This window comes from Anabrus simplex, chromosome 3 (genome assembly GCF_040414725.1).
Source record: "Anabrus simplex isolate iqAnaSimp1 chromosome 3, ASM4041472v1, whole genome shotgun sequence".
In the NCBI taxonomy this organism is placed as follows: Eukaryota; Metazoa; Arthropoda; class Insecta; order Orthoptera; family Tettigoniidae; genus Anabrus; species Anabrus simplex.
This window is the reverse complement of record NC_090267.1, coordinates 133847725-133863971: the sequence shown is the minus strand read 5'-3', so window position 1 is coordinate 133863971 and position 16247 is coordinate 133847725. Positions and strand designations below refer to the sequence as shown.

Here is a 16247-nt window from a genome sequence, read left to right as displayed (position 1 = left end):
ACCATCACATTGTCCTTTCGGAGGAATAGGATCGACTGCCCCAAGAGCTCTTGGACCATCTGATACAGAGCATGCCACGTGGAAGACATTGCCAAGATTTGTTAGTTGTCAAAGGTGTACTTTAGCTATCAGTACCTTTCTGAGACTGTTTTTTTTTTTTTTTTTTTCTGGACAAGTTAAGTGAAATATGGTGTGTGATTCAGCTTCCGTTTGTTCAGCAATCCGTCTGACATTCCTATCAGGCGGCATAGCCGCGTTTAGTGATTATGATTAACTTTTGGACACTAGTGTACTTGGAGATCTCTGTCTTGAGGATGGTGAATAATACGTCCAACCTACGTAATTACCGAACTCACACCACTTGAAAACGAGCGAAATGTACCCTTTCATACCAGCACACGAAGAGTGTAAATACATTAAGTTTTGTAATGTAAATATCTCTGTATACTTCAAATATGCCTAAGGATGGAAATGATCGGTCTCGCAACAAAATGTCTGAGTGACTTACTTATTTAGGTTTTTCTAGGTGTAGATTTAAATATTAAGTTACAGGACTGTACTCCAGTCAAGAAACTTAAGACCGGGCGAGTTGGCCGTGCGCGTAGAGGCGCGCGGTTGTGAGCTTGCATCCGGGAGATAGTAGGTTCGAATCCCACTATCGGCAGCCCTGAAGATGGTTTTCCGTGGTTTCCCATTTTCACACCAGGCAAATGCTGAGGCTGTACCTTAATTAAGGCCACGGCCGCTTCCTTCCAACTCCTAGGCCTTCCCTATCCCATCGTCGCCATAAGACCTGTCTGTGTCGGTGCGACGTAAAGCCCATAGCAAAAAAGAAACTTAAGTACGCCCTCGCGTGGTGTTTATAATATGATTAGGGACGAGCGCACTCACAACGCCATACAAAGCATAGATGAATTACCACTCCTCTTAAATCTTCTTCAAACGGACCATTGATAAGTCATGTACTTAGGAAGGCCGCTACACTTTTTTGAGACAAAAAATCTGTGAAATCCTGATATATTAAATTTAATCGAAAGGGGGGATATTTGCACATTTCTACTCCCTTTCACTAGTCTTTTTTTCCACTACTCGGCTGTTAGCAAAAATGGATTGCTCTTACTCAACACTTCCTGCAAGTCTAGTGCTACACACCAGGCTACTGGACATCGTAATCTTACAAGTTATATTGCAATTATATATTATACATGTTAATTATTACTATGAATTAATATAAGCCTCAATATTACATTAATATGATATGTTAATGATGGCTATTAAATACCGTGTCCAGTCTGTGCAGTCTTACGACTTCATCTTTGTAACTGTTTTTCAGTGGTTTCACTCGAGTGAGCTTACTCCACCGCAGACACATTGAAAACGTGATTCAAGTGCCTTCCTTCTGGCTGTCGCGAAAGTCAACACTACGTAGTTACAATGGGAAAAAAGGAAAAGAAAATACGTACACTTCCTTTTTTTAATCACTTCTTAAAGTTGTCCAATGAATCCGTTCCTTTCCGAATGCGGTGTTCTTATTTTACAGTCACTATGGCCTTATTACAGATCTTGTCGAAACTGAGATTGATTTATTATTGCGCCGCTTGTCAGTCCTCATAACTGGTGAGAAGTGAGCTACGAACATCAAGGTGAATCTGGCATTACTTGTATTTGTCTTAAACTCGTTCCTTTTCTTTATCCTCTTCGAGACCCCTCCAGTCACACTTGTTCTCTTCAAATCACTCTGCTGTAAGTATCGTAGTGAGGATTATACAGTATTTTACCCTCGTGTTTCAACGTCGCATTAAAAGGTTTGCGACCATTTGATATGGGAAAGGGTTAGGGGGTGGAAAAGTAGTGACCGTAGTCTTGAGGTTATGTGGACGTGATACTCAAATGTTAATTATTTTGAAATGGATTTTCTCAAAATAATTCAATCTGAGTTCACGAACTTTTTAAACTTGTTACAAAATCTACTTCCGAAATTCGTGCTTAATAGCACTGATCTACAATAAACAATGCATTTTTAGGTGAATAAATTTTAATATACTTTCCAATAATTTCAGATTATGGGAGCATTTTTAAGTACCTACATATTTTTCGTAAAATGTTTCATGAAGCAGTATCAAATTTATACGATCATATGACCATAATTTCACTCTATGACTTTCACGGCTTGGAATCATTAATAATGAAAAATTTAATTTTAAAAGTCTTCCCTTATCCTCTTTGTGGGGAAAAATAAATAAATAATTACATTTTAATCGCCTGAAACTGGGGATTAAAAAAAAAAGCAATTTGTACAAACTCTGTTGTCTTTTCAGCCGACCATTTCCTCCAGTTTATTCAATTATTTAAAAAAATGCTTAGGGGAAACACGCACAAAATGTGGTTCGTCGCGGCTAACCGAATTGCACAACGCCACAGCAAGTAGTGGAGACCCGCGGCGCACTGTTTGCCAACATCGCCCGCTTGCCGCACGTATTCGTCAGTCTGGCAATCAATCAATCAATCAATCAATCAATCAATCAATCAATCAATCAATCAATCAATCAATCAATCAATCAATCAATCAATCAATACTGATCTGCATTTAGGACAGTCGCCCAGGTGGCAGATTCCCTATCTCTTGTTTTCCTAGCCTTTTCTTAAATGATTTCATTGACATTGAAAATTTATTGGACATCTCTCTTGGTAAGTTATTCCAATCCCTAACTCCCCTTCCTATAAATGAATCTTAGCTCCAATTTGTCCTCTTGTATTCCAACTTTATCTTCATATTGTGATCTTTCCTACTTTTAAAGACACCACTCAAATTCGTCTACTAATGTCATTCCACGCCATTTCTCCGCTGACAGCTCGGAACATACCGCTCAGTCGAGCAGCTCGTCTCCTTTCTCCCAGTTCTTCCCAGCCCAAACTTTGCAACATTTTTGTAACGCTACTCTTTTGTCGGAAATCACCCAGAACAAATCGAGCTGCTTTTCTTTGAATTTTTTCAGGTCTTGAATCAAGTAAACCTGGTGAGGGTCCCATACACTGGAACCATACTCTAGTTGGGGTCTTACCAGAGACTTGTAAGCCATCTCCTTTACATCCTTATTACAACCCCTAAACCCCCTCATAACCATGTGCAGAGATACAGGGGAGGGGATCAAAGGATGTGGATAGGGTTGAGGCTCTGGTCATCGGGGATTCCATCGTTAGACACGTGGGGAAAATGTGTGGAGGAAAGGAACCAGGGTAGAGTGTTATCCAGGAATTAGGTTGAGGCAGATGCTGAGAAAAGTAGAAGAGAAGGAGGAAGGGAAGCCTGCAATCTCCTTCCCCTTAGAACATTAGACCACCTGTCTTCTACAGTTCCCGCCTTTCCTTCCCCTCCCTCTTGTACACCTACTGTAACCTGTACATTGTTTGAGGGATTCCTATCTTCCTTCCTGTCTTATGTGAGAATAATAATTATCTCCCTCAAACTCTCCAACACATCCCTCATTCTCTCTCAGTCAGTGTGTCTGTGCAGTTCTACCTAGTGTCTATTTTGTTAATGTGTAGTCAAAAACTAAATGACGTAATTCTGTAATCACGCCATAACTCTATTTAATTGTAATACATGTGAATTTATTGTTCCTTTAGTGAAAGTTGTATTGTATAGTGCTATTGTTTCCGGACTTAAGTTGGTAGATTGTCAGCCATCGAAATTCACTTACTGAGCATCAAAAACTTACCATTTCATAGCAATTTATTTCAATGTTGATGTGTACACCCACCACGCGATATCCTGTGAACTCGGGGACATTTTGTTGCCTATACATTTGTGCCCCTCCACTTCTAATTCCCAATTACCGCTACTGGAGTATATTAACATTCACGCACATATATTATCCCTCGAAACAGCTATTAAGCTGTTCAATGTGAAGGTATCACCAGTCGTTACGTACACTATAGAAAACATTTAGACATATCTCACAAAGAAACAATTATTAGATATCGAAAGTGTAAAATCAACATTTCTCAACATTTCACACTATCCCGTCTTGTATACGTGCTAGCCAGAGAATTATAACACATAGAGGAACTACGGTTTAAGCTGCTACTTCCAGCTACATTAATGCCCTACAAGATTTATCGGCAAAGAGAGTGGAAATCTGGGACGACTTCTTTACCACCGATGCGATGTTCTCGTAAGACTGGAAACGAGCAAATTACGAGCTGCGGCACACGGTGACTACTGTAGGTTCGCAGTGCATGGTTTCCACCGTAAGATGATCAACGTTTCATCACTCTGATTCAGACTGTGTATGCTTTCGTTGCGGGAAGCCATGGGGTAGATACAATGCCATTTCCTGTAGACAGAGACATGAATCACTGACAAAGTTTTGTTTAACAGAATTGTAAGACTTCATATGTATTTACATGGCCACTGGCTGCATTTAAACTTTCATTCATATATATTATTGTTAGATTGACAGGCTCGGAGGTTACTCTTTTATTAATACCGCATAACTACTTACAATGTGTTTATTACTATACAATTTTCCCACTATTTATTCTAGTAGACAATTTATTATTATTATTATTATTATTATTATTATTATTATTATTATTATTATTATTATTATTTGTCCTAGCAGTGTGTAACATGCACAAATAAAAATAGTAAAGCCCACCTCACACGCTCTCAAGTTATACTTAACAATAATTTATGGTAACTATGGCAATGGCAGAATATACGCTTGCGTTATTACGGCTGTTGAGAGAGATGCATTTATTTCTGTTCCCCCATTTGGAGGCTGCCAAAAAGACAAACCTTATATGAAAATTTGATAAATAATTACAAGGGTCGTTTAAAATATGTCCATAAATGATGGCTATACTATAGTAAAGCCTACTTAATAATTAAAATAAAAATGTGTATCAGTCAATAATTTTGAAATCCATGAGGAATTCCTCAAAGGACAAAGATATCGCTAAGAGTATAGATGAATTATTATTATTGTTTTTTTTTTTTTTTTTACTAATGCTAACGACCCTTTCAGAGCTGCTAACCCAATGTCCTTAATAAATTGGTTATGCAAATTGATTGTTTCAATAGTTGTGAAATGTGAGAGTAATGGTGCCTCGTGCTCCTATCACAAATCCTAAAACATCTATAGAGTCCAGATGATATTTCTCGGCATAATTATGAAACTGTAGATTCATTACATCCTGTGACAATGAAGTTCGGTGAATGAAGTCAGAAAGGTCCATCCGGAAACACTGGCGATACGCAACGCTGCACCTGCGTAGCAGCAGGTTTTGACCACCACCTGCTTCCAACGTTGTTCAGTCGAGCATCGTGTGTGTGCCGTGTAAGACCTGTGTCTAGTGCGTTGGTTCTGAACTGCGAATAGGAACATGAACGACCAGAAGATCAATGCACAGTTTTGTTTTAAGCTTGGCAAGACACCGAAAGAAACGCATGCGTTGCCGGTACGTGTTTGTGAAGATCAAGCACTGTCCTTGAAGTGTGTATACGAGTGGTTCGCCCGTTTGCGAGGAGGCCGGGAAAGTGATTCTGACAACCTCCGCAGCGGAAGACCGGCGACCGCCGTCAATGACGAAAACATTGAGAAGGTGAGGACATTAATCACGAACGATCGGCGATTAACTGTGCGCATGATAGCGGATGAACTGCAGATTAACCGGGAATCCGTGCGACAAATCGTTACCCAGAAGTTAGGGAAGAGGAAAACGTGTTCTTGTCTTGTGCCACATCACTTGATTGACGATCAGAAGCAGGCACATTTAGAGGCTTCACAGGATTTTGTCGAAACGGCGGATGCGACACCAAATTTCTTGAACTGTATCGTCACTGAGGATGAAACCTGGTGTCTCAGGTACGACCCTGAAACGAAACGGCAAAACATGGCATGGCGTTCTCAATCCTCCAGACTTCTTCCTATTCCCACGACTGAAACTCGCTTTGAAAGGAAAGAGATTTGACGATATTCCTGACATCCAACGATCGTGACGAGGCTTTTGAACACCATCCCAAAGGAAGCCTTCTTACAAAGTTTCCAGGACATGTATTGCCGATCTCAGCAGTGCATAGTTATGGGAGGAGACTATTTCGAAGGACAGTAAGGTCACTGTCGTGCATTGTTCATCTATGTTGATAGTACAGGACTATTCACCGAACTTTGTCACGGGTTGTATATCACATTTCTCCTGTCCGTGTGTCACTTTTGGCCAAATAAGTTAGGTTCTCCGAAAAATATTCTACGTTAATAAAATTAAGCAGAATTTCAAGGCTTCGAAACTATGAAATGCGTCATTTAAAATTCTATCAACTAATGACAATTATAAGGATATATAAAGTACGCATTTCTCCACGACCGGCTGTGTAGTCTAGGTAGTTAGAGCTCACCTTCTGTGCTCAAATTTGTGAGACTGATTCCTGTCGAAATCCTTTGCTTACACTTATGATATCAGTATCAGTAGATATGCTGCCATATTTAGGACCTCCTTCCAGGGTACGTGATATTAAGTACAAAACGTTATTGCTATTATTATTATTATTATTATTATTATTATTATTATTATTATATCTTATAAAGGATTTGACTCTGCGTATTATAATACTCAATCTGGTGTCCCACAGGGTTCAAATCTTGGACCATTACTCTTCTTACTACTTGTACGACTAAATGCATAGAATATTCAATCATATTGTTATTTGCAGACGATGTAAACATTTTCAAAACCATTCGGTCACAGGAGGAGTGTAGATTTCTTCAGAAAGTCCTCAATAGCAAATCACCTTTAAGCGTTATTAACAAGTTGGATTTTAAAATAAACAAACGTCATGTCATGATATTTTCCAGGAATAAAAATAAGTCACTCATATAGTATTTCAAATACTAACTTGTCATTAGTGAATTCTATCAGGGATCTTGGTGTGTATTTTGACGCTAAAATGACGTTCTCTGTACACATAAAGTAGTTGCAGATACTTACAGAGTGTTAGGATTTATTACGAGATGCACACGTGACTTCAGGAATCCAGAGACAACAACGTTGTAATACAATTCCTTTGTAAGAAGTCGGCTATATTATGCTTAGCTCATTTGGAGTCCCAGCGTAACCTGCGTGAAAACAACGATGGAATGGTGCAAAACAAATTTCTTAGGTACCGGTACCTTACGTACAAAATAACTACGAGTTGTAACTACCCTAAATTTGAGTATTATGACGATTTAATGGAACAGGTTGGCTATAAGTCCTTGGCAAATCGCAGTTCTTCTGTTTATCTATAGATGATTTAACACACTTATTGGGAACCCTAGCTTGCTCTCTCTGTTCAACTTGTCTGTTTCTGATCCACCCACATGCCCAGAATATATTACGTTCTACTGCTCAAGATCATGAACCCAGCAACATACTGTAGTAATTCACAAGTGTTAAAATAAATGAAAATATATAATAAATATAGCTATGAGTACAGTCTAGATATATTTGCAACTACATTCTCTCCCATAGTAAAACAATGTAAACAAGTGACTTATTTGTATTCTTCTGTAAGTTAAAATCCCACTCTCTTGATTCACACTGGTTTTCATTGATACCACCTACCTCAGCATTGTCGTCCACGTTATCATCTTCGTAAAATCCTTTATAATGATAGTAAAAATACAGGTTTAAAATTGTTTAGTACCGGTAAATACCTTGTTCAATTGTGAGCATATATAATTGAATCTTTGTAATATTGCTTTCGATTTTCGGTATTATGCTACTAAAGAAAACTGTATTATTTCATATGACTTTATTATTACTTCTCTACTTTCATAGGAGTTAATATCATTTTAAGTGATCTTTCTTTTAATTTAATATAATAGTATATGTGTTTTACATCATTACCATCATTAGGTTTGTACCTCACCGGAGCACAATAAATAAATACCATCATCATCCACACTGTTGTCGAGTGTAATGTTGAATGTCTTCAGCTCATTTTGCGGAAGGGTTTACAAGATACTCTCAATAGACCACTTTTCTCTATTCTGTTTTATTCTATATTACAGGAGACATTAAATGCACGGTGCCCCACGCTAACAGCTCTTGGCGTTAGGGAGTGGTGACTCGTTCATCTGACATTTCAGACTAGGGCTCTCTGAAGACTCTTATAGAGCCTTATTTCAGACGATGCCGTCGCTGTTACCATCTTTACGATGCCAAAAGGACTGCTTGATAAAACGAATAAACTACAGTATATAGTATTTTATTTTTAAAAAGTGCTTGACCTTATTTCTTGAGCGGATCAAATAGCTAGCCAGGTACATCCACACACCTGAAATAATGATAATAAAACGGCCTCAGTGATTCGGTGGTAGAGTGCCCGAGTCGTGATCTTTCGGGAGTTCGATCCTGGCTGAATTAGTCGATTTTTTAATGGTGGTAAAAAATCTTGGCATCATGTTTTACTATGGGAGATAATATAGCTGCAAATCAGCTGCGTATACTGAGGGCTACCAAGGCTATCGGTGAAGCCCTAATCTCAAATGAGACCGATGGAAATCTAAAGCACATTATATTGTGAGCACCTGGCGCATTGTTCCATTTACAAAACTTGAACGCAATGAGATAAAATGTCGTTCGCATTTCTGAGTGCAAGGCATCGGAGAAAGATATTGCAGCTCAGGCACTGCGTCCCTCTCCCCTCGCTTCACTTCTACGGCACGTTGCTGAACGCACCATTGGTGCGGGGATCGGGGGGATAGGTGTGCTAGGCTTCGGTCCGTCAAATCGCCACTGCTAACGAAAGAGAGGTAACTCAAAGACTCGGCGTTCTCCGGAAGTTTCCGAATTGACACATGCGTTCCTCCCCCTTCCTCACTTCCTGACTTAATTAAACGGATAAGAGTGCTGGTATTTCACTCCCTTTTGCTTCTTCATCCTTATAGAAAGGCACCGCAGGACTACTGTTATTGGAGTACTATATATATATTGCTAGTGGCTTTACGTCGCACCGCCACAGATAAGTCTTATGGCTACGATGGGATAGGAAAAGCCTAGGGGTTGGAAGGAAGCGGCCGTGGCCTTAATTAAGGTACAGCCCCAGCATTTGCCTGGTGTAAAAATGGGAAACCACGGAAAACCATCTTCAGGGCTGCCGACAGTGGGATTCGAATCCGCTATCGCCTGGATGCAAGCTCACAGCCGCGCGCCCCTAACCGCACGGCTAACTCACCCGGTGTATTTTCTTTTATAGGTAGATCTGCAGAAATGAAATCCACTCTTTCAGGTTTAGTGTTCTCTTTGGTTGGTTGGAATCGAACCTGTGATCAAGAGTCGGACAGCACCCCTGATCTCCCGAGGAAGCTAATGAACCAGTGAACGACGGGTACGACTGCAGGTAACGCTGTAAAATTCAAAATTTTAATTCAATAATAATAATAATAATAATAATAATAATAATAATAATAATAATAATGGTGCATGACATGTCTATGGGCTTGGCGGTGACCTAATGAGGATAAAATGAATGGCGAAAACGTGATAAACAAGCCAGGGAGATTAAGAGTACTAGGGGGTTGATTCTGAGAATTGAACCGGGCCCATCGGACCAAAGACAAGCAATCTATCCATTTCGCCACAAAGCCGGACTTCAATTTGCTAAACCTTAGGCTACCATCTCCACTGATCAGGTGTTGATTATTGGCAGTAGCAGAGGCCAGGGCAGTAGCTTGTGAAACAGCACTGACAACATAGCAGGCTACTCCGTCGGCTATTGGCTGTAGCTCAGAACGCTTACGGCTTGACATTCAGTAAACCAATTGCCGAAAAGTGTAACCAAAGTCGAGTGGTAGCCCACATTTTGATCCCAGCATACGCCACTGCTGCAAATACATCTGGACTATACTCATAGCTATATCTATACAGAGTGGTATTTCTGTATCGGTTATGTCCACAGTAACAAGGAAATGCACTTTTTACTTTTCCGTAATTTCTGTCTGTCTGTCTGTCTTTATGTATGTATGTATGTATGTATGTATGTATGTACACGCATCACGAGAAAACAGCTGAAGAGAATTCAATGAAAATCGGTACCGGTATGTAAAGTCGGGGGATGAGCCACTACAATCTAGGCCATAAATAATAATTTTATTCACGCTGAGTGAAATGGTAGTTTAGGGGAAGGCCTAATGTTTAATTCTCAAATATTTGTTTCATTAGTGATCCTATCGATAAATACTATCTACACAACTAAAGTTGTGTTGAATTAAATTTCCGATAATTTATGTCCTATACATGTTTACCGTACCAGCTATGATAACTCAGATATTCATGAATTTGTATTTTTGTTGCTAAGTTAAGTCCATATCAACGCCGAGCCACGAGAAAATGAGTTAACAGAACTGAATGAAAATCAGTACAACGAGTCGGATAATACGAAACTACAGTCTAAGCTATAAACAGTTTTTTTCACCCTGGATGAAATTGTAGTTTAGGGGAAGGCGCCTAAAATTTAATTTTTAAATACCTATATTATCGGTCCTATCGAAAAGTAGGTACTACATAACAAAAGTTATAGAGAATACAATTTCCGATCATTTATGTTTTATTCAGTTTAATCGTAGCGACTATAAGTGGTATAACATTGACCATTGTTTGTTGTGATGTTCATTGTCTCTTATGCTGCCACTCATCTACGATATTTTCTGATACTGCTAGTACGTAACACACTGCTTCATCATAGTATTCCAGCTATTCGATCTCTTCTGACGCACTGTTTTGAATGAGCAGTGTACACACTTACGGCAGGGACTCAGTAGTAGTAGTAGTAGTAGTAGTAGTAGTAGTAGTAGTAGTAGTAGTAGTATGACCTAGTATCACTAGAATTTAGGCCTATTCCAAATTACAGCACCACAATTCACTAAATAGTTCAAAATTCAACCCTGAAAAGAGCCGTTTCTTAGGGAAAGCGTCTTCCTCTTCACTTTTATTAAATTCTGCTTTCATTTTATTCCAAATTAGCAGTGAAGAGGGGGTTCTCCTCCGGCTTGGGGAAAAAATTTGCCTCGAAGTCAGATAGCTTTTCCCGCCGCCAGTGTAGTGAATTGAGATTTTCCGACTCATCGGGTACTCCTAGGAAACATTAGTAAAAGGGCATAGTTTTTGCTCTGGGACTCTCCACTATTCGACCTCCTCCCCCCGCCAAAAAAAGACGAAGTGTATTCACGGATCACAGCCGTCTGCGGCTTGGTCATTCCAGCTCGGGAACTTCGGACTGTTAGATCGGCAGTGTAGTACTGTTCGTTAAAAGAGAGAAAATGTGTGGTTTCTCATTTGATCGAGTATTTCATATGAAAGCATTACTTTTTATTGCGCAATTCCTATTGACGTCATTCTAATGACCTATGTCATGTTTTTCCTGAGGATGTAAAAAGGCAGGTGGAGAGTGAGTGTCTGCCATTATAATGATAACTCCCCAACCTGACTGTGACTGATGGTAGGCAAGTGGGCCTACCATTAGAATGAAAATTCCCTAACCCAGTCTTCATAAGAGAAGAGACGTTAGGTGACTTCCCCGTCGCGTTTCTAGGGCAACGTTAAGAGCTATGCAATTTAATACAATCTTGCTCAGAACGTGTACGCTACATAGCCTAGAATTCTGTATGCAATGTAGAATTCCGTACCGAAGCACGGGTACATCAGCTAGTTTATTATATATTTTAATTTAATGTAACACTTGTGAATTACCACAGTATGTTGCTGGGTTCATGATCTTGAACAGTAGAAGGTAATGTATTCTGGGCTTGTGGGTGGATCAGAAACTAGTAAATAGTGAGAGCAAGCTAGGGTTCCCAATAACAGTGTTAAATCATTTATAGATAAACAGAAGAACTGCGATTACTGTGCCACTCTCGAACTGTGTTTAACTCATTAATTTTAATATTCATGAAATAAAATACTCAATCGTCGGACTATGTAGTCTCACTTAGTACTCACCCGGTTACTTACACATACAATTGCTAATGGGCGCCAGCTACACCACTATTGGTGGTCTATTACAAAAGTCAGACTCATTGGCTGAATGGTCAGCGTTAAGACCTACGGTTCAGAGGGTCCCGGGTTCGATGATTTTCATCGCCTCTGATTAATTCTTCTGGCCCGGGGACTGGGTGCTTGTTCCAACACTTTCATATTCAGACAACACACTATACTACCAATCATCACAGAAACACACAATAGTGATTGCACCCCTCCATATAGGGTTGCGTCAGGAAGGGCATCCGGCCATAAACAGGGTCAAATCCACATGTGCGACACAGTTCGCATCTGCGTCCCCACACATGTGAGAAAAGCGGTAGAAAAAGAAGGTGGTCTATTACAAAAGCACACACGCTCGTAAAAAGAAGTCTAAACCATAATGGTGAGCAAACCATGAAACTGATTATCCAACACAGGATACAGCATGACAAATTGCCAATTAGGCCCACGTCATAATTCACAAATATCACGCCGCTCTTCACAAATATAATATTTTTATACATACCGAAAGAGATATACTGTTGACAACACTTATATTCTATATGTCATGACAAGATGGGCATTTAAATGTGGGTCTGGTGGTTATTGTTGTTTTCAGGGGAAGTACAACTAGATAAACATCCCTTAACGTCTTCCAAACGAGATAATTTCCTCTCTTAACTACGAGAATAATAGGATTCAATTCAGGTTTGATTCTCAAAAACACTTTTGGGAAGGTTCCCATTAGACGGGTGATTTGCGGTAAGGGGATTCAGTTGTATGATTCCCGACTCACTAGTTTGCTGTTACTTAATACGGGGTGCTCAGGACTTAACTGAACTCCTGTCAGTCTCATTCTTTGATTGAACGATTGGACCGGAACAATGAATTACACATGTTCAGCTCTGCTCTCTGAACCTTTTACGACAGACCTAATGTAAACACGCAAAAGCTGCTGCACATGTTTATCAATGTAATCACAGGCTGTAGAAGAGATTTTCATTACCGTAACAGCCGCCGAGAGGAAGACACCATCCGACACTTGCAGAGCAGCGGTAAGATATTAGCAGTTCCTTCCTGATTATTACTAGCCATTAAAACACTGATAAGTTAGGTGTAAACGTGTTCAGATGTACCTTCTCAGAAATTTCTACGGACTAGGACCTTGATGTTTATAACGCCAAAGTTTCGGGTGGCGAACAGTGGTAGGCAAAACTATGAGTTGTAAGTACACTGCCTATATGTGTATCTTTTCACAAAATCCAGTCATTTGTGAATGATGTTATTCTTCATACTACTGTGTCCATTAAAACCGAATACTCAGATTCACATACTCTACACTTTAAAGGAACACATTGATTCATCACCTGGAACCCTCAAGGGAACGTGGAGTGAGACCATAGGTTTCTAGCTGGGTGGTATTTCTTCCACATCCTTACGACAGGCTATTCTGCCATCGCTCCTATCCAACCCCTTTGCTCATTTCCTATTCTCACTCGACCCCGACGCCTCTTACTGACATTCCTTTATAATTTTGCCTTCTTTTGTGTGTGTGTGTGTGTATGTGTCATAGTGGTGATGGTGATTGTTTTAAGAGGAAGCACAACCATCCTCTATTAACACTAATCAGAGGAAAAAGTGGAAAGGGTCCAGCACTTCGATAAATTAAGGTAGCGACTAAAGAAAGACACGGGCCACGAAGGGCGTGAAGATGAAGCTCTCTAGGATTCGTAAACCTAATACCGTCGGGGTCGGAAAAGAACAAGAGTTGACCGAGGTCGGATATGTTAGATGGAAGTGAAGAGCCTGGTACAAGTAAGTGGAAGCGATGCCAGGACTCAGTTACGTGCCCCGTGGTCGCCAACCCACGCTCCCGAGTTAATTGCTCCTGGGACTGCTTTTAATCTCCTCTTACGACAAGCAGGGGATACCATGGGTGTTATTCTACCGCCCCCGCCCACAGGGTTTTTGAAGGGTTAGATCCTATTTTCTTATTTGATTAAAGCAGGGGCTGATAATACCTTTATTTGCCTCTTATAGGTGCCACTAGGGCACAAAATACAAACCAACCTAATTCAAAGTCTCATATTTATTTTACTTTTGGCCCGGCTCCTTGGCTGAATGGTCAGCGTAACTGTCTTTGTTCCAAAGAGTCCTGAACTCGATTCCCCGTCGAGCAGGGGATTTTGACGCGCCTGATTAATTCCTCTGGTTTGGGGACTGGATGCTCGTGTTGGTTAATGCACACTTCTGCATTTACACACAAGACATTACACTAACAACTACCACAGAAAAACACAATAGTTATGTATATTCCGGACCGAATTATTTGGACAAGTCCACATGTACAACACAGGTCACACCCGCGACACCACCAAAGTGTGGGAAAAGCGACAGGTAAATAAAGTATTTAGTCTGGTATACTGTTGCTAATACTGAGTCAGTAAGTCAGGTTAAGTTTAAAGGATGCACGATGACTCTATGTTTATTTTTATTTTCTGCTAGGGGCTTTACGTCGCACCGACACAGATAGGTCTTATGGCGACGATGTGATGGGAAAGGCCTAGGAGTTGGAAGGAAGCGATCGTGGCCTTAATTAAGGTACAGCCCCAGCATTTGCCTGGTGTGAAAATGGGAAACCACGGAAACCATCTTCAGGGCTGCCGACAATGGGATTCAAACCCACTATCTCCCGGATGCAAGCTCACAGCCGCGCGCCTCAACGCGCACGACCAACTCGCCCGGTCTATGTTTATTAAGAAAGAAAATATCGGGATTATATGCTGCTTTTAACATCACCATTGTTTTCTTTGTCCTGTTCGGGTATTTCTTGTTCACTCCTCGTATACGCTTTGATATTTCTTGCACAGTATGGTAAAAGTTTTCTCGTCCGTAAAGAGAATTATGAGATGACCACAGTTTGCGTGTAGCCATAAGAATATTTTAACTTTCATCCTCCTTTTACATTTTTCTCCTTTAAAAGTCGTTGACGCGTGGTTTATAAGGTCTTTACATGATTCGCTGAAAGGGAATACTGTATATAGTTCGAGGATGACTTGCTATTGATCTGTGATCCACAAAGGCAGCGCGATACATTTGCTCGTGGTTGTGGAAACAAGTTTCCTTCAATTTCATATGTTTCAGAGAATTGAAAATGAAGAAAGTAATCTTCATCGGTGATGGAGCAGAACAATAAAACAAGCGTGGACGAAGAGATCCTGCATCTCCTACGTCCTTTAACACATTTATTGATTTCATGCTTCTTCTTGGATCAGACTTGACCAGGAATTTCCCGACAGCTAAAACTCCACAAATTCGTCCTGTTTTCTAAAAACAGTCCGTATTTCTTTGCAGCTGCATACAGTTCTTCCGGTTTTAATTTTATCGCTGTCACAAACCACATGCACCGGCAATGCAAACAACGAAACAAGTACGTTACTTACAGTAGGCTCTAGCTCTGTTTACCGCTTACGTAGCCCATAATGTTTGGTGACAATACTATCTGTAGCTGTAACACGAGATTTAATTTAAATCCTTTGTTCACGTTTGTCATACATCGTCAAAGCAAAATTTGATATCCCGAACACATTTTCATATGCAAAACTGCAAGATTAAATCATGCAACAAGTTCTAAAGAGATTTACGACTGATTTGAACATTTATCATCCTTTTCGAAGTGTTTGTTTCACATTTGCCGGGCTGAGTGCCTCAGACGGTTGAGGCGCTGGCCTTCTGACTCCAACTTGGCAGGTTCGATCCTGGCTCAGTCCGGTGGTATTTGAGGGTGCTCAAATACGTCAACCTCGTGTCGGTAGATTTACTGGCACGTAAAAGAACTCCTGCGGGACTAAATCCCGGCACCTTTGCGTCTCCGAAAACCGTAAAAATAGTTAGCGGGACGTAAAAACAAATAACGTTATTATTATTTCACATTTTGGATAACCATGATGGCATACCGTTTGGAAAGTTGTACATCACATAAACACTGCAGAGGTTAATTCAAGCATCTAACAGCCTGAGAAAACTGTCAGCAACTCGAAAGAATTCGTAGGGTTTTGGAATACATTTCTCAATATTCAGCCATATCTAAGTTTTGAAAAGGGATAGAAAAACCTATTGATAATGACTACTACAAACTTCCGAGGATTACATCCTGGTAGTGAAAACAACTGTCTTGTTTTGGGATATCCACAGAAAATAACAGAATAATAGCAGATCAAAGATGTTCTGAACTGGTAAATTAA

General features: G+C 40.2%; 1 protein-coding gene across 4 annotated transcripts in view; it reads left to right on the top strand.

Annotated features, from left to right (window-relative positions):
* The window catches only part of LOC136866071 (uncharacterized), a 215096-nt gene that overhangs the window by 175899 nt on the left and 22950 nt on the right, over positions 1-16247 (top strand). The window lies entirely within an intron of this gene.